At 46.9% G+C, this 18,102-nt stretch overlaps 1 long non-coding RNA gene across 3 annotated transcripts; it reads right to left on the bottom strand.

Moving 5' to 3' along the window:
• Positions 1-283: 283 nt before the first annotated feature.
• LOC132648494 (uncharacterized) lies at positions 284-16,821 on the bottom strand. 3 transcript variants are annotated; one of them, XR_009586875.1, is made up of 4 exons: positions 16,627-16,821; positions 13,895-14,140; positions 6,121-8,108; positions 284-1,325 (listed from the first exon to the last, which is right to left on the bottom strand). It is a non-coding gene; the product is annotated as an uncharacterized LOC132648494 (long non-coding RNA). The 3 variants fall into 3 exon arrangements; XR_009586874.1 differs by lacking the exon at positions 284-1,325 and having other exon boundaries at positions 3,209-8,108; XR_009586876.1 differs by lacking the exon at positions 284-1,325 and having other exon boundaries at positions 3,209-8,108; positions 13,895-13,984.
• Positions 16,822-18,102: the final 1,281 nt, after the last annotated feature.

The following is an 18,102-nucleotide window of genomic DNA, read 5'->3' as shown; positions in this document are numbered from 1 at the left end:
GTGGATGGGGACGAGGGCATCAGTAGTGATCAGGGCAACAGCCTCTCTACCCTGAAGTCTGGGGTGACCTCCAAGTGACTTGGACCCACAAATGAACAGTGTAAGAACCCCCAACTTCTAGCCCTCATCATGTTGCAGTCTGACTAGGGAAGCCACATGGAACACTGAAGTAAGGTCACACAGCTGTCATTCGGGTTTTTTCTCACTGGTGACTTCTAAGGTAAGGCATGACTGAAATGATGATGCGCACAACAGATCTTATATGAAAGAGGTTTATTGGATGGAGATGGAGAGAGAGGGAGAGAGACATGATGGGGGAGGGGAGGGGACACCTGAGAGAGAAAGGTGAGAGAGAAAAAGAGGAAGAACAAGTGCGTGAGAGAAAGAGAGTGAGAGGAAAGAGGCAGGGGTCAGTTTATAGCTTCTGCGCAGCTGAACCACGCCTGCCAGGTGCGGCTACCTGGCAGGTGACACATGATGACATCACAGGTTACTAGGCAACCCAGAAGCAGGCTGCCAAAATACTAACAGTGACCCCTGTGGATTGCACCCCTCTCATCTCCACACCGGCTGTGGCTCCCACTTACTCAGAGCAACGGTAAACGACCCCGTGTGGCTGTGCCTGTACTACCTCTCCTGCTCCTCCCCACTGACACTGGCCTCACCACATAGCCCCCACCCTCTGTAGAACAGGCACACCTGACCTAGTCTGGGAAATCTTGAGCTGGCTAATCCCCTGGAATGGGTTTTTTGGCTCATTCATTCTCCAAGTCCACTGAGATGCCACTTCCATGGGAGTGGACATCCATGGACATACCTCCCAGAAGAAGCACGAGTGACTCTGGCATGAATTCAGACAGTCACGCCCATGAAAGACTTGATGCTCCTACCCCACCTCCACTCTCTTGTTTCCAGGACGGCTGTAGGCCCTGTTATGCCCACAACAGTTCAGACCCACTAGGGTTTGGATGACAGGGGACCTGGGAAAGGATCTCTACTCTAGGGCTAGAGGCTGAATCCAGCCTTCAGGCTAGATACCTACAAGCTTGTAAAAAGGGCACACCAAACACACACACACACACACACACACACACACACACACACACACACCTGATAGTGGTCTCTCTAACCCTGTAAAGGAGTTGGGACACAATGAGCAAGCCCTGAGTGAGGGCAAAGCTCAGGTTCCCTAAATACAGTTCTTACAGCAGTGTCCCGTCCCCAGCCTGGGTCACACTCTGCTGTGGTCTGCTTCCTTCCGCCACTGCCAGTCTTTCCCTCCCTGGGATGAGCGCTTCTTAGCTCCTGGGAAGTGGAGAGTTGGGCTGGAGAACAGGAAACAGTGGAAAGTTCCAGAGATTAGCACAGGAAAAGTGGCGGAGGAGGTAAGCCCTTCCTTACCGGGGTTTCACTCAACCCAAAGCCTGCTCAGAAAAGTCTTCCTCACCTCCCTCACCCTGTTATAGGAACGGAGTGAGGTACACGCTATGTTAATGACTCACAGAAGGTCTTTTTGGACCTTGGCTCATCCTTTCCCCATTTTTGTCCTCTAAAAGCCAGGCCCCAGGTGGGGCAGGCTCACCCCAAGCTCTTCTGCATCTCTCCCTTAATAAGCTAGCTCCTCTCCCATAACTATCCACGCCTCTCTGTAGAGACAGGAACCTGGAAGCTCCGGCAGCCACTCAGGGGGGCACCTGTAACAACGATACCCCTTGACTCCGACCACATGGGTGCAGTTTGCCAAGCGGAAGGAGAGAACTAACTCTGGCAAGTTGTCTTCTGACCTCCACACATGTGTTGTGACATACATACACAATAAATAAATGTAAAATGTTTTTTTTTTTTAAAGTTCACCCGTGTTAGAAACAGTCTCAGTATTTCAGTGTTGCACCAAGAAACATATGAACAAAGTAAGAGTTACTCACCAAGGCAATTCTGTTTGTATAAAGGCGTACACTGTTATGAAATACAAAGCAGTGAAGGTGAGTATCTTTGGGGCCCAAGCCAAAATGTACCCCGAGAAATTAGGCCATGCAACAGATCTGGTGCTTGCAACAGATGTGACAGCAGGTGGTAGGGTAAGCAGTGGCTAGGTCCCTGAAAGCAGGCCACTGGAATTGCCTGTACACCAAGAGCCGAACATGGCTGGCAAGAGCACCAGGACAGGAAGTTCATTTGGTTTTCATTCTAACCCAGGTGATAATTGTGCTTTTTCCCCATTGGCTAGGGTCCGACCAGTCCTGATTGGCAAACTTTAAATGAAATGAAGGAAAACAGGGAAGAAGTTCGCCATTATGAGCTACCAAGTTCCAGTAATACAACAGAGATTTTTGTTGCGCACTATGTTTTACCATTTAGGGAGTGAGTAAAGCTCTGAGTGAATGTATGTCATTCACCTGGGCACACCCATGTCAAGTAATCGTCTTAGTTACTTTTCTATTGATGTGATAAAACACTGACCAAGGCAACTTATGATGCCAAAGTGTTTATTTGGGGCTTATAGTTTCAGAGGGTTAAAGTCCATGATTGTCATGGTAGGGATCATTGCAGCAGGTAGGCATGGCCCTGGAGCAGCAACTGGGAACTCACATCTTGAGATATAACCTCAAGGGGGAGAGAGGGAGAGACTAGGAATAGTGTGACTCTTTTGAAACCTTAAAGCCTATCCCCAGTGACACTTCTCCAAGGCCACATCTCTCCAAATAATTCTACTGACTGGGGACCAAGCATTTAAATACTTAAGCCTTAGGGGGTGGAGGGAGGTCATTTTCATCAAAACTACCACATACCCTAATGCCTTTGTCCCATGGGAATGGCAAAGCCTTCCCCAGGTAAGGCTCACAGGGATAGAAAGTCTTCCTCAGGTTTGAGAGTGGATGTTGTGCCGAAAATGTCCCCATCATAGCTCTCTCCCTTGGATAGTTACATCCCAAAGAGTGCTTCCCTACAGAGACTGCTCCTATGAGGATTAGGTACTCCTGCCTCCTTGTTCATCTGTATAAAATAAACAGGCTGAGCTTCCCAGGTGCTCCAGCTCCTGCATCCCGGAGCCCACCCACCCGATCCCACTGGAGTCCATGATTTTGTTTCTTCTTCACCCTTTTGCTACCCAGTCAGGTCAGTCCCTGGAGCTGGGCAAAGACACAGCACTACCAGGCGGGGCATTATTAAACTATTTAAATTTCTTGGCATGAAAAAGCGGGGGGGGGGGGGGGGGCGGAGAGTAGGTGATTTATGGAATATTTGCCTTTGGCAGGCAACATACTTTTAATAGTAAAATAGCAAAAACCAGTTCTCACACCCAAAGTAGGGAGAGACAGAGAATGGTCTGTTGATGTATTCTGTGAAGAGGCAGCAGTGCTCCGGAGGGGCTTGTGCTTTGAGGCAGTGGGACACTCCAAAAGAGCTCAGGCTGTTCAGAGGGAGGGGACTCCCAGAGATTTTATTTTATTTTTTTTAAGTGGCTGAGGCGCCTATTTAACATTCCAAAGCCAACCTGGCCTCCAGGTTTTCCCAGCCATACAGGGCATGGCTGGCATACCTTGCCCTCTATGCTGAACTTTCCAGCCCAGGGGTGGGGCTTCCTCTCCCCCAGAGGCTCAAACAAACAAACAGACTTGGGGGTCACTTGTCCCCTTTCTTTGTTCTTCCCCAGGAGCAGTGATTAGTCCTTCCCTCTACCTTTTGCCATCCCATGTCTCTCTAATCACCATCCTGGAATGGCAGCCACGCCTATTCTGGTGAGGCTTCAGGAGCTTCCTTAGTCGAAAATGTTTTGTTTTTTCAAGGGTAGCTTGTACCCAAAGGGTACAATATTCTCCAGAAAGTTCTAGAAATGAAGTCTGGGCTTTGCATAAGTCAAAGTTTTCTGGGTTGGAGAGATTACAGGTTTGGGAGATTTATATCCTAGAACTTTCTGGCCTGGGGCAGCCCAGTCCTCCCCTTTGCTTCACCTTTGTGAAGGGGTTTAAAAAAGAAAAAGAAAAAGAAAAGCATGACTGCTCCTAGGCATGGTGGAGGAGAAGCTTATTATAGACTTAGGGAGAGCTCAGCCAGAGGCAGGGTCACCTGGGAGAGCCCAGAGTGGACACGGCCAGACTGAGCTGTGCCATGTGAGGACAGGGGAAGGGGAAGGTGAGAGGGGACCAGGTGCAGCAGCCAGGAGGCCAAAAGTACAAAGAGAGCAGGTAACCAAAGTGGTTGGATTAAATAGGAGAGAGCGGCCCAGGCCCCTAGGCTAGAGTTTAGAGTAGGCACTGGGGTACGCCAGCCAGGAGGGCCCTTGCAGCAGATAGAGACTGGAGGATGCTTCACACACAGATGCATGGACTTGGTGCACACATGCACGAACGTGACGTGCAGACAGTCATGCAGGCAAAATACCCACACACATAAAGTGAAAGCAATAAATAGAAAGAAAACAAAAGAGAGAGAGAGAGATACGAGCCTTCTTTTTTATTTTACTTTTTTGGTGAGTGTGTATAAGTGTTCATGTGTTTACGTGTGTGCATGTCTGAGTGTGAGAGAGCACAAGTATGCATGTGTGGAGGCCAGACAGCAGGATTGGGTTTCTTCCTCTGGCAAGCTCCACTTTCTTTTTCCAATCTTAAAAAAGACTTATTAATTTCATTTTATGTTGTATTTTGTACCATGTGTGTGTTATGGTGCCAAGGCGGTCAGAACAGAGCATCAGACCCGGAACTGTGGATGACCCTGGACTGCCAAATGAGCGCTGGGAATCAAACTCAGGTCCACCTCCCCTACCCGCACCCCCAAGAGCAACAAGAGCTCTTAACCACTGAGCATTCTCTGCAGCCCTTCACCTTAGTATTTGAGACGGCCTCTCCCTGAACCCAGAGTGAGCCTCAGGGATCCTCCTGTCTCTACCTCCACATTGCTCGGGCTTCAGGTTCTCACCTCTAAAATGGGCACAGTAAGGAAACCAAAATAGCTTCCCTGTGTCTTCAAAAGGAAAAGTTTATTCCAAACTGCCAAGGCTGTCTCTCAGTAAAGTGTGTGTGTGTGTGTGTGTGTGTATTTCCAGGGGAAGGATTTTCAGGGTTTTAAGGGAACAGGTCCCTGGGAGGAGGGGAACCAGAAAGGAGGGCTTTGAAGTGTGTAAAATGTAGTGTGACCGGGGACTGACGGAGCCTGGAAGCTAGGCCTTGTTACGCTAACAGACACCACAGACGTTTGTTACTGGAAGAGCCAGAAGTAAGAAGAATGATTCAGCAGGTAGAAATTATTTTCTCAAGTCCCTGAGGGGATGCTGGCTTTTGTCTAAATGCCAGACTTTGGGAAAAGGGATTTTGGGGACCAGAGAACCACTGAACCAGATTTTCTTATTGTTATTTTCTTGTTGTTGTTACATTTACTTCATTTTTATGTGTATAAATGTTTTGCTTGTATGTTTGTCTGGTGCCCTGGTGTCCACCAAGGCCATAATCGGACACTGAATGCCCTGCTGCTGGAGTTACCCTCCAGTGAGTGCTGGGAATTGAACCCTGGCCCCCTAAAAGAACGAGTGCCTTTAACTATTGAGCATCTCTCTAGTTTCAAATCTCATTTTTTTTTCAAGTTTTAATTACTGTGCCTAAGAGATCCATAAAACAAAAAAAACGCTTCTAACCTGTAAGCCGAATGCTCAAGGACAGATACTTCCTGAGATGCTGGAGGCTATTGTTTATGTAAGATAACAAGCCACGAGTTTTCTCTCCCCCGAACAAGCTTGTTTGACCCGATTGCACCAGATGTGCTTGATCACAGATGTAGGCAGGAAGTACGTCAGGATGTTTGCTTGCCCCTGACTGCACCTAGCAGGAAATACATAGCCTTATGGGTTTGCCTTCATAAGCCTCTGCAGAATGTGACTTGTCACCATTTTCTGGAAACCCAGAAATGGGCCTGGCCAGAAACCATCATCCTGGCAAGTGTTTAATTAAAGCTTGCTTCAGATTTGTCTCAAAAGTGTGTGATTAACAGGTGCTAGAGATTGGAAATATGCATATCCTAGTGCATGCGCTTTACTGAGACACACCCACCTTTGTGTGTGTGTGTGTGTGTGTGTGTGTGTGTGCGTGTGTGTGTGAGTGTGACTATTCTGCATGCATATATGCATACCTAGTGTCTTTGGAGGCCAGCAGAGGCCGTTAGATTCCCTGGAACTGGAGTTGCCTTTGGTTTCAAGTTACCACGTGGGTACTGGGAGCTGAACCTCAGTCCTCCGGAAGAGTGGTAACAAGTGGTCTTCACCGCTGGGCAATCTCTCCAGGCCTCTAGTCTTCCTTTAAAAACAAAACAAGTTTATTATTTGGGCATGGTGGTACACACCTTAAATCCCAGCACTTGGGAGAAAAAGGCCTATCAGGAGCTACTTCCAGATTATCCTTGTCTACATACTAAGCTTGAGGCTACAAGAGACCTTGTCTCAAACCCCCAAAACCAGGGCTGAAGATGTGGCTCATGGGTTAAGAGCACTTGTTGCACTTGCAGAGGACCTGGGTTTGACCCCCAGCACCCACATGATGGCTCACACACATCTGTAACTCCAGTTCCAGGAGAACAAATGCCCTCTCTTGGTCTCTGCGGGTACTGTATGTGCACACTGCACAGACATACATGCAAGCAAAACACTCATACACAAGAAATAAATCTCAAAAAAAAATTTTGAGAACTCAGCTGGGCAGTGGTTGTGAATCCCAGCACTAGGGAGGCAGGTGGATCTCAAGTTCGAGGCCAGCCTGGTCTACAGAGTGAGTTTCAGGAGAGCCAGGGCTACACAGGGAAACCCTATCTTGAAAAAGTAATTTAAGAACTCAAAACTAAAATAAAAACAAGATTAAAAACAAATTTGTTATAGAAAAACACAAGTGCAGTCACAAGCAGACTCAGTTCTCCTTGGCCATGATCTAGCCGGAAAAGATCCCAAATAATTTAACAGCATCTTGTTTTGATTTGTCCATGATTTGACCACTGGCTTAATTAATTAGAAGCAAACCCTGAGCATCAGTCTCTGATTTAGTGTTTCAGCTTCTGTAGGGTGAAGGAATTTCCTCCAGGTGTGACATGACCATCAGCCATCATGGCGTAAAGGTTACTCTTGTCGCCCCACAAATGCATGGCCCACAGCCATACAATGAAATTAAGCAGAAAATCACAGAGACTGCAAGGGCTCAGGCAATGGTACTGACAGCACTTCCTAATAGGAGAAGGGGCGGCTCAGTATATCTCATCCGGGATCCCAACCATTACTCCTTCCTGCCTCCCAGCTGCTCATGGTTTGATAGTGCTGGATTCTATGGGAGATGGAGAGTTAGGGAATCAGAGCTCCCGGGAGGTAGCTCTCATGAGTCCTAACCCATGTCGGGATGGGACTTCCCAGTGATGTGGCTGCCTTTGAATAACTCCCACCCAAGCTGTTGTAAGTCCAGCAAACTCACTGCTTCACAGGCTGGACAAGGGTGGAACTATTCCCTGGTCTGTCGCTGATGTCCCATTTGTTCATGACTCCCAGGGATAAGGCAAGCACTTGTGTCCTAAGAGAATCTTCTGGAAGGAGGAGAGGGTGTGCGGATGGGAACTTCTAGGAGCCACGTTACTAGCCTGAGTGGGTGGGGACATTGCTCAGTCTGAGATCACAGTGCAGCCCCTGTTTACATGACATCCGAGTGGGGCCAGCCTGGCTCCTGCTGCTGCACAGGTGTCCTGTGTCATTTCCTTCCTGTGCGGCTAGAGGCTTAGCGGCTGGCTTCAGGCTCCCACGTGTTTTCCCCTTTTCCATTTCCTGTCACTGTTTTGAAGCTGAGAGGAAGAGAGGGTCTTCGATCTGATAACAGGGTTTATGATGAGGTTGATGTCACTGCTTAAGAGGAAGCACAACCTGCCATCGTGATCGTCAGTGGCTGAGGTCAGCTGGTGTCCTGGCAGGATAGAAGGGATTGGGAAGTTTCATTCCGAGGCTGTGCATACACGGCATTCTGAGCATTGTTCAGGGCTGGGAGGGTTCCTGTGGTGCATTAGATACGGTGACAAGTGTGTACCTCGTCCCTTTCTGTACTGGATCCCTCATATAGAATCCAAGTCTTGCTTGTTAGAAATGACGGCGCCAGCTTGAAAAACAGAACACCATTAAATATGACTTATTAATTCCCTTTTTCCTACTTCTGAAGTTCAAAATAAAACAGGTCTCAGTCATTAAAACAAAACAACCAAACATGAAACACGTTTTTTTAAAACTCAGAAACAGGTTGGCAAAATGACTCGGCAGGTAAGTACTTATCACCAAGTCTGCTGACCTGAGCTTAGTCCCCACGACCCACATGGTGAAAAGAGGACACTGACTTCAACAAGCTGTCCTTTAGAGTCCGACAAGTTGTTCATCCTTTTCAACATCCAAGTCATGTCACAGCCATGCCTCAACACACACATACAGAAAGAGAGAGAATCAAATAAATGTAGTTTTTAAAAAAAGATCTATAAGGGGGACATTGCGATACATATCTGTATTCTGAGCACACGATAGAATGCTAGGGAATAGAAAAACAAAAAAACAAAAAAACCTGAGTTCAAGGTCACTTTCAGCTCCATAATGTATTCAAGGAAGGCCTAGGCTATGTAAGACTCTATCAAAGGGAGAAAAAGAGAAAGAAAGGAAAGAAAGAAAGAGAAAGAGAGAGAGAAAGAAAGAGGGCAAAAGGGACTGGGAAGAGAGGAGGAAGGGGGCTAGATTGGGATGTAAAGTAAATATACAAATTAAAAATTAGAAAAAATAAAATCTCTTTCAATTAAAAAATAAGCAGGTTAAAAAGGAAAAAAGAAAGAAAAGAGGGAAGGAAGGAGAAAGGGAAGGAAGGGACTGAACACCCCCCACACACACACACTCTCCCCTTCCCCCCCCCCCTTTGTATTTCAGACAGGGTTTCTCTGTGTAGCAGAGAATCTGACTGTCCTGGAATTCAATTTGTAGACCAGGCTGGCCTTGAATCACAGAAAGCCACGTGCCTCTGCCTCCCAAGTGCTGGGCTTAAAGACATACACCACTATGGCCATATTAAAAACATTTTTTCAGGGGCTGGAGAGAAGGCTTAAACAGTGGCTGTTCTTCCAAAGAACTGGGGTTCAGTTCCCAGCACCCACATGGCAGCTCACAACTGTCTACAATTCCAGTTCCAGGCGATCTGACACCTCACAGAGACATACATGCAGGCAGAACACCAATGTATGTAAAATAAAAATAAATTAATTATTAAAAAATTTTTTTCCGATCAGAACTTGGAGCCAGACTATATTGAAACACCAGGAGTTGGGAAGGGAAGAGGGAGAAGGAGTGAGACTATGTGACGTGTCCCCACAAACTAGGTGTTCCTTGCACCCTGGATTTTCAAGTTCACTCAAATTTAGATTTTCATTTTAAAATCTGCACAAACTGGACTCTTGGAAGAGCATGGGCTTGAGGCCTTACGCAAGCCTTTTTCCTCAGCCAGCCCTGGGCTGCCTGAGCTTTGCTGCCCACTGGTAGGGCTTCAGAAAACTTGCCAAGTAGACTTTGCTTTTATGGAAACTGGTAGGCTACTTCCTAATCCGTGTTATTGGTGTGTGTTGATTTTGAAGCTTGCAATCTGATGGTGTGACTCAGTTTCTCTTAAACTTGACTGTTAGTTGTAAAAGGTTTCCAGTGGCCACTTACAGGCATAAGGGCCTGAGTAGAGAACCCTGACTCTCCTTTTCCCTCTGTCCTACGCCATTGCTTTTGCTTTTCAATTTCTTCACACCGCTTATGTTCTGTTCGGTGTGTTTGGATGAGTTAGGATCCTTGTGCTCCTGTCCTCTTTGTGTTACTGATAGAAACATCTACAAGCTCCCCACAGGTAGCACTGTGCTCACCGCTGACACACTGCTTTTCCTCTGAGGTTGGGAAGAAGCGGGGATGTCTGCCTTCTGCTTACCATTGTACTGGAGCATTAGCCAGGTCACAAGGAAGGCACACCAACCCAAGCATACACATGGATGAAAGGAAATCTAGCCATATTTTTTATTGTTGTTGTGTTTTGCCTACATATATGTTTATGCACCATGGACATGCCTGGTGCTAGTGGAGGTTAGAAATGGGCATTGGATCCCCTGGAAATGGAGTTACGAATGGTTGTGGGCCACCATGTGAGTACTGGAAATTGAACCCAGATCCTCTGCATGAGCAACAAGTGCCCAACGGCTGTGCTGTCTCTCCAACCCCAAAATCTAACCATCTTTAATTTGCAGGTAATAGATGTTTTTAAGTAGAAAAATCAATGAATTCTTAACAACAGCTAATAAAATGCACAGGCAAATTCAACTATTGGCTAGCAAGAAACAGATGTTAAAGTAAAAATACTTCCAAGCTGGGTGTGGTGATGCACACCTTTGATGCCAGCACTTGGGAGGCAGAAGTAGATGGATCTGTGATTTAAGAAGAGGAAAAAAAAAAAAGATTCCCCCAAAATGAAGACAGGACCAAGTGTGGTAGCGCCATCTGAAAGCTTTACACCATAGGGGCTAAGGCAAGTTCCAGGCCAGCCGGGGGTCTACAGTGAGACTGGCTCAGGCAGAACAAAGGTCCCACACAAACTCACGTTTTGAACACCCGATCCCACCTGCTGGATGTTGGGGGTTAGGCTGGTGCTCTGTGTATTCAAATGCTGAACTCTGGGCCCTGAGATCTGGTTGCAGTCTCGATGAGGGCATTGTCACCTGCACTATTCAGTGTTGTATAAACTTTGCTCCCCAATTAACTCTGATTGCTTAATTAAAAAAAAAAAAAAGGTGGACAGCCTATAGCTGGGCAGAAGAGAGGTAGGTGGAGTTTCTGTTCCAGGGCTTGAGGTCTCAGGTAGGGATAGAAAAAGAGAGAGAGAGAGAGAAAGAGATGGGGGGGAGGAGGAAGAACAAGAGCAAAAACAAAAAGGAGGAAGAGGAAGAGGAGGAGGAAGAAGAGGAGAAGAGAGAAAAGGTACTTGGCCTGATGGAACAGAAAGAGCCCAGATAGGACAAATATGGCAAGTAAATCAGGGCATGTGCCTGGGAAGTAGCCAGATTAGTTTAGAGGATTAGTATAAATGGAGATCTACCCAGTTATTGAGCCTAAAGTTTATTAATAAATCTAATAAGTCTCTGTGCCTTTTATTTGAAAGCAGGAGTGAGTGATTAGAAAAGCATCCCCTCTCAAAAATATATAAGATATCTTCTTCAGCAGGTGCTGTTTCTGGGGGCTGTGGAGTCATTAGGATGTGAGGCCAGGTTGGAGAAAGCAGGTCACTGGGAACAGGCCCTTGGGCCACTTCCTGTCTTGCTCTCTGCTTCCTGATCCGACAAGATAGGAACTGAGATGTTGTACCAAATCTTCCTTCTGTGACGGATGATCTCTCAGAAACTATGAGGTGAAATAAATCTTTCTTCCTGTAAGTTGCCTGCTTCAAGTAAGTTGGTCTTGGAAATGAGGAAAGTAACATATTTTCTACTGGGACAACAATGCTTGAGGTAAGCAGCCTACAAAACAGAAAAGGGTTGTCTCTGCTCATAAGAGTTGCAGCCCTTGATCAGTGGTCCCATTGCTTCTGGACGTGGGATTAGGTGATACTCCTCAGCAGGTGCATGTGGCTAAGAAGCAAGGGAGAGAGAGGAAGGAGGTGGTCTTGGAATTCTTGCAAAGCTCCCAGTGACCTGAACTCCACCAATTGGCCACACCTCCTCTGAGCATCATGGTGGAGATCAAGCCCTTACCATTTAGAGCTTTACCAGTGCTCAGAATCTAAATTATAGTAGACTGGCTGTGCCCAGAGATTAAACCTGGTGCAGCAAAATCCCAGCAGCCTTTACTATAGAAATTAACAAGCAATGCTAAAATATACAAGGAAAGATAAGACAGTCCACAGACAGTACAGCTTTGAGGGAGAATGATTGCAAGACTTTACTTCAGCTAAACATGGTGGCCCGACTGTAATCCCAGCACTTAGGCTCTAGAGTCAGGAGGCTTGGGAGTTCAAGGCTAGCCTCAGATACACAGAGGATTCAAGACCAGTCTGGGCTATAGGAGATCTTTCTTCAGTACAACAAAACAACAACAAAACTACTACAAAGTTAGTCATTAAGAGAGGGTGGAGGATACTAATATCTGTGTGGAGATCTTTATCTATCTAAAGAGATTCCTAAGTGACCCTGTGTAAATGTGGTCAATTGTTTAGTGGGGGGGAGGTAGATTTGATTTGGAATTTGATTCTTGCAAGATATTTCTAGGTAGTTGGGATAATGGAGGGTTGGAGACTCAAGGAAGGAATCTGGACCCCCAAGGTGAAGTTCCCAGAGTTACTGGCTTGAAGGTGAAAATCTCAAGAGGTGGGAATGAATGTTGTGGGAAGGCATAGGCCTCTCTGGGGAGATAAAGACGAGGAGAATGCCGAGGGGTAAGTTCTGAGGCCAACTGGAGAGAGACCAGAACAAGGTGAGATGCTGGTGTTTCTTCACTGGTGAATAGGCCTGTGGCTAGAGCTAGCTGAAGTACCAAGTGGTTGTTTCCCTACACGAGGAGAGCCAGGCTGGGGAAGAGCTCAGTGGTTATGGAGAGAGAGGAACTGGAAGAGAATGGGTCAGTGTATCAGTTTTGCAGTGTGTCTTAGTTATTGCTGTGAAGAGTCACCCTAGGAAACTCTTAAAAATAGTTTAATTTGGGGCTTGCTTATGGTTTCAGAGGGTTTGTCAGTTATCATCATGGTGGCTGCTACACAGGCAAGCATGCGCTAGAGCAGTAGCTAAGAACTTTACATCCTGGTTTATGAGGGGTGGGGAGAGAGAGACACTGAGCCTGGCATGTGCTTTTGACACGTCAAAGCCCATCCTCAAAACACCTCCTCCACTGGGGACTAAGCATGTACATATATGAGCCTATAGGGGCGTTTGCATTCAAACCACTACACATGTCCACAATACTCCACAAAGAGCTCATGAGACGTTGGCTCCTGGTTTCAGATCACTGTTGTGGGGTATGAGGCTGAGCAGCTCCACCCATGGCAGGAGGCTCCTGGAGAGGCTGTTTACACAATGGTGAGCCAGGGAGCAGATAGCGCAGCAGGAAGCAGTGTCTGCTTCATAATCATAAAGGCTCCACGTGTTCCCCAAACAGTGCCTCCGGCTGGATGACCAGCAATCAAAATGTCAGCCTGTGCCACCAGGGGCCAGGGCTGTAGCCACACGTTGTCCCTTCCAAGAGGTCACTTGTCACACACCACCACCCTGGCTTTCCAATATCTGGAAGCAACTTAACCTGAGTATGTTCAGATTTGTTTGTTTGTTGTTAAGGGATCTTTAGCCCAGACTAGCCTCGAATTCTCAAAGTCTCTGTATAGCTAAGGATAACTTTGAACTCCTGAGCCTCCTGCTTCTACTTGCCACATGCTGGAACTACCATCATCCCTGGTCAAGGTAGTTCTAGTCAGTTCTAGTCTAGTTCTAGGTTGACATGGCAGACAGCTGGGAAGGAAACAGATAATGCTCAAAATCAGGGCAAGCTGCAGTGTCAAGCCAAGGGCATCCCTGAGGGGCTCAGCCAAACGGTGGGCATGAGATCCTGTATGGCAGGAGGTGGACTCCATCCTTACTGTGCTGCCATACAGGGTCCCATGCATGCTAAGCAAGCATCCTACCAACTGATCTACAGCTCATCCCCTACGTGTGCTCTCTGATCCAATGACAAGCCAAGGGAGGCAAACAGTCGCTGAAGAGACAGTTGGTTGCAATGAGCACAGAAGCGGAGTCAACAGAAATAGGCGGAGGTATTATGAAAAATAGGCTTCAGAGAGCTAAGATAATCCAAATACCGTAGACTCTTAGAAGAAATCGCACAAGTGGTCTTAAAGGAGGCACTCACCTGGTCTGGAATGCCAGCGATATCTCAGCAGGGCTCAAAGGGCGATTGGAATGGCTAGAGTCCCAACAGGTGTGCTGCCTCAGATGCCAGCTTGGGAGGAAAGAGTCTCTCATTTGCTGCCCCAGACTTTCAAGTGCTCAGACACAAGGACTCAAGGATGCCAGAAGCATCGATCCCTTGGAGCTGGCATTATAGGTGATGTGAGGAGTCCATAGTGGGTTCTGGACTGGGAACCGAACTCAGATCCTATGTGAGGACAGCAAGTGCTTTCAACCACTGAGTCGTCTCTCCAGCCCACTGTTTTTATTTTACTCTGTCCAGAATCCCTCCTCAGTTACACTTCTTTACCGATGCCTAGAGCATTCTTTCCATGGTAATTTTGAATCTACTCAGGTTGAGTGGTTATTGTTAGATCTCCTGTCCCTGGTTTCCCCTCTGTGAGAGGCCAACACTATTGAAGACCTGAAATCTTCAGTATTAGTACATCTTTCTACCAAGCCCAGCAAGAATCTTTAGTCTTTAAAACACAGGTGCTAAGCCTTGGAACTTGAGAGGAATGTTGACATGAATTTCTCTGGGGGGCCACTCAGCAGCCTTCATGCTCCTTGCTGGGCCTTTGGCCTACTGTGGGGCTCTGGTGCCCCCTCCTCACTGAGCCCTTTTACCTACTCCTGGGTTCTAGCTGCTTTTTCCTGGGCTCTTGCCTCAATAGCAGTTTGGAAACCAATGACCAAAAGCTGAGGGCTGGTGAAGGAAATCCAGGGTACATCTTTGTATTCCTAATTACAGCTATGTTGGTATAATATTCTTGTGGAATGTATACAATTGCCCTTGTTCATTCAAATGCTGATTTCTCTACTCCACTATCTGGTTTCAACCCACACATTGCACTGTGATGTTTATTTTAAGCATCACCTGTCTCAAGTTTGTGTAAGCATGCTACCATTTGTTCTCTGTATTATCAATAAGACAACCAGTCAATGCTGATCAATGGAGAGAATAGGGTGGGACATCCTGTTCCAGAGGGGAGTAGAGGAGAGAGTGGCAGGCAGGACAGGACTTGGAAGTATGAGGAGAGATGAACCTAAGATATGACTAAAAGCAAGTATAATATGGGAAATCTGAATTGGAGGAAGCTATGTGGCCTTGGAGATTTAGAATGAAGTAATCATTGCCCAGCATTATGCTCTAGGTTAACTAAAAACATCCTAGTCTCTGTGTGGTGATTTAGGTATACAGCTGGTTTAGGAATAACCACTGTTTAACTAAAAGATAAACCAGTAATAAATACTAATCATCAACAACACAGCTGGAGTCCTTTCATCTCATTCTATTTACCAGAAGACTGTGTTAATTTAAAAACCCTAAACCTTAAACCCCTTCAAATTATGTAATCTGGACCCCACCCCTAACCCTACCTCAGCCTCCTCACCACTCCTACTTCTGCTTCAGGCTTCAGTTCGTTGTTTTTTTTTTTCCCCCAGGATAAAACTGGCTATCAGAGTGTAAGGATAGCACACCCCACACTTAAATCAGACATGAGTTGATTCCCTTCTCCCCCAACAAAGTTGTACTATGTAGCCCTGGCTGGCTGGCTGGCCTAGAGCTCACTGTGTAGACCAGGATGGCCTTGAATGCCCAGAGATCTGCCTGGCTCTGCCTCCCAAGTGCTGGGATTACAGGGTACGGGAGTGTAAGGCCCAGGGAAGTTCAACTCCTGATTCCATTCTAAAGGAGCACCCTTGGGGCCACCCTTTGGCTGACTGCACCTGTTCCTGTGGCTGTCTGGGGGCCTCAAACCCCTATTCAAAACCAATCAGCGCCTGTCTAGTCTATTAACTCATTTACCCACAGAGCTATTCACCATGCCGCACAGACCCACATGAGTAACATTCTCGCGGTGTACAAATACAGATAGCATCGCCAAGTGGCATGGAATGAAGGGGAGGGGGTTCACTGATGCTCCAAAGACCCACGGGCCTCACCTCCCTTTAATCCCTGCTCCATGCAGACATTTCTCCTTCTACATTAAAGGTATCAGCCACACCCTAGATCCTATCTAGAGCCTCCCTAAACTGCTAAATTCTCAAGGTAGGGTGGAAATGGCAGTCACACCCTAAATGGCTAGTTATTGTCCTATCTAAACCTTCACCAGCCTGCTAAGATCAGAGCTCCCCACCCTCTGGAGTCTATAGATGTTGGCGCTCCTTCCTTCTGCAGTAGCTATCGGTCTCCTGTGCCAGCTTCCCCGGCTGTGGGATGCCAGAGTTAAAGGACCTAGGGGAAAACTGGTCAAGCTGACAGCTGGAACTAACTATCATACCTAGAAAGTGGTTAGGCGAAGAGCTCATGCCCAGAAAACTACAACAGAACCCTCACCGGTTTCCCCCCACACCTTCATACTAGGTGGTCCCAAAGTGTGGTTTTACTGCCTGAAATTCTTCCCAAGCCTCTTCCGCATTTCCCAGACAGGAGAACTGAGGCACTGTTCCCAGATTCAAGCCCCACGCTCCACCACTCTGTGATTCTAGGCTCAAGTGTGCTGCTGAGGTGGCAACCGAGTCCCAACTGACTTGAGGACGTGCACCCGTTCCTGAGCCCCTGTGGCCTGGGCAGGGAAGCTGGGTGTTTTAGGCTCAGCACCCGACACCGGCAGCGTGCAAGCTGCTCCACTGTCTACCTGAACCCCATGTGGACTGACCGGGGAGATAGGTTTAGGAAAGTCAACGTACCTAGGTCTTAGGTTTGTGCCCCTCATTTCAAGTCTGTGTCTCTCGACCGATCAGAAACAAACAGCGCGTGGCATTCCCTGCAAAATGGGCCTTGGAGCCCCCTGGCCCTGTGAGCTGTCAAGGTATCCCTTGAGAAGGTTTGAAAGGAGCCAAATACAGTGCTGAGCTTGCAGCTGGGTAAGTTAAGTAGAGATGTAGATTTGAAAGAGGAAAAAAAGTTCGATTCTACATTCATTTGAACAACTTGCCCTCTGACTTAAAGGAAGCACATATTTCCGAATGATTTTGAACAGGGCTGTGCTCTCCGAGGCTCACTCACAGGAGACCTTCAAGTGGGTGGGGAGGCCAGTATTTGTTTGCTTTGGGCTTGTAAAAAGACAGTCTCATCACTTCCAAGTCACCTGGTATTTTTGGTCCTCTGTTCCTTTTGTAATGTTCCCTGAATAAGAGGAAACATGGCCTCCAGTTATGTTTAATTTCATTTAAACAAATCAAAGCAGAGCCTTCTACTTCCGGCCCTGCAATGGGGGACGGCAGGCAGCTTCAAAGGGTTGAACTGTTGTGTTCGTGAGCGATCTGGCCTCTGTTGTATTAGATTATAAACAGTTCAAAGTGGTGCATTGTGCGGAAGAAAATGGAATGTTCGAGATCTTTCTCTGGAGAAGCGGCAGCGAGGTTTGCATTTGCTCTCTGCCAATTTGTCAAGTTTTAATGTGCACAGAGCTTATGTTTCATGTTCTCTATAGCATGTTGAATTGCTCTCGGACATGTTTATCACGGATGTCGGGTGGTGCTTAGAGGAGGGTTCCAACTTTGTTCTTTGGCCTGAACTGACAGGTATTTTTATACTGGGTTTTGTTTTGTGTTTTGACACAGAGTTTCACATAACCAGGGCTGGCCTCAAAGTCACTACAAATCCAAGTCTGACTTTGAATTCTTAATGATCTTGCCCCCACCTCCTAAATCATGACTGGCTAGCAAGATTGTTGTGTAAGACAGGGAAAAGAAAAAAAAACGTCAGTCAAGCTGTTTCCTCTTTTACTGACAACAGCCAACATGGGCCACGTTGGCACCAAGACTGAAGAAGGCAGGCTGGCTCATCATGGAGAAGTTCCACACAAGCCTGGGCAATGACTTGCACGCCAGTAAGTGTGTGTATGAGGAGATCACCACTATCCCCAGCAAGAAACTCCGCAACAAGATTACTGGACAAGATCATGGATCTGATGAATATGAAAAAGGAATAGCTACTCATAATGACGTACATCTTTAATCCCAGCCCTTTGGACACAGAGGCAGGGGGGGTTTCTGGGAGTTTAAGCCAATCTGGACTACATAGTGAGTTCTAGGAGAGAAAGAGCTACACAGGGAGACACTGTCTGAAAAAAAAAACGGCAATAAATAAAAAAAGAATAAATGAAAATCAACTACAGTCTAATACCGAAAGTTTTTAGCACTTTGGAGTGAGTACTTTTT

The sequence above is a fragment of the Meriones unguiculatus genome, chromosome 17, assembly GCF_030254825.1.
Source record: "Meriones unguiculatus strain TT.TT164.6M chromosome 17, Bangor_MerUng_6.1, whole genome shotgun sequence".
Taxonomy (NCBI): domain Eukaryota; kingdom Metazoa; phylum Chordata; class Mammalia; order Rodentia; family Muridae; genus Meriones; species Meriones unguiculatus.
The sequence above is the reverse complement of the archived record's forward strand: the minus strand, read 5'-3'. Positions and strand labels throughout refer to the sequence as shown.